Source organism: Rousettus aegyptiacus, unplaced genomic scaffold, assembly GCF_014176215.1.
Source record: "Rousettus aegyptiacus isolate mRouAeg1 unplaced genomic scaffold, mRouAeg1.p scaffold_m13_p_10, whole genome shotgun sequence".
Classification (NCBI taxonomy): Eukaryota; Metazoa; Chordata; class Mammalia; order Chiroptera; family Pteropodidae; genus Rousettus; species Rousettus aegyptiacus.
Genome location: NW_023416285.1, coordinates 46,919,382 through 46,920,362, shown reverse-complemented (window position 1 = coordinate 46,920,362; position 981 = coordinate 46,919,382). Strand labels below are relative to the sequence as shown.

General features: G+C 35.2%; 1 pseudogene; it reads right to left on the bottom strand.

Moving 5' to 3' along the window:
• Window positions 1-278: 278 nt before the first annotated feature.
• LOC107515533 lies at window positions 279-571 on the bottom strand (annotated as a pseudogene).
• Window positions 572-981: the final 410 nt, after the last annotated feature.

Genomic DNA, 981 nt, shown 5'->3' with positions numbered 1-981 from the left:
AATTAACAGTCCCAACTAAATTTACTTGCATATAGTGACATATCTTCCTTTTCACATCATGTTTTAGAGAGCCATCCGTTTTTTTTTTTTTAATTTATACATTTTTATTTGGCAATGTTTATATCAGTATAGTGAAACTAAATTTTAAGAGACACTGGATGTCATTAGTTTGGGATATAGTTAATTTATTATGAAAAAGAGGCGTGGAAATTATTTACATGATGAGATTGCAGAACTTCAGTGGAATGGGCAAGGTGCCATTTCAGTAGTGATTTATTTTAGTCTACATGCTTTCCAAGAATGTCATCAGCTCTAAATAAGAAGTAATCCTTGTTGTCTAGAACTACTTTGGTTCCACCATATTCTAGAACTTTATCTCTAATTTTCATGCTAACTGGTTGACTCTCTCCACCCTTTCCTTTAGAGCCCGATCCAGCAGCTACTTTGCAAAAAGTTTTACAGTTGCTTGCAAAACTTTTCCTTGAGATTTTTCTGGCAGTTTCCATAGCACTCCTTTCAACTAATACTAGGTCAAAGAGGGGAAGAAACTTCTAAAGGCCTGTCCTGCCATGACTTCTGCAGCCTCAGTTCGTGCTCTGCTCTCTGCGCTGCAGTTGCAAGGAGAAACCTGCAGTCCAGCCGTCTTGGGCACATGAACTTGAGAGCCATTCATTTAATAATTGCTTTTCCCCTGTAAAACCCACTAAATTATAAGTTCAGTGGGGGCAGATATCTTGGCTGTTTTATTTAATTTTGAATTTTTTGCAGTTAGAACAGTGTCTGACCGAAAGCAGATACTCAAGAAAAATTTGTCGAATGAGTTAATGAACACCACTATATATATAACCCTCACTTTATTAAGTAATTATCATAAAGTCAAGATAATTTTAATTTTTGGATGAGCTATTGGTTATTCATTTTACAATCTAATAAGGTAGGTTGATGAAGAGATAACGGAATGGAGAAATAAAAAGATATATG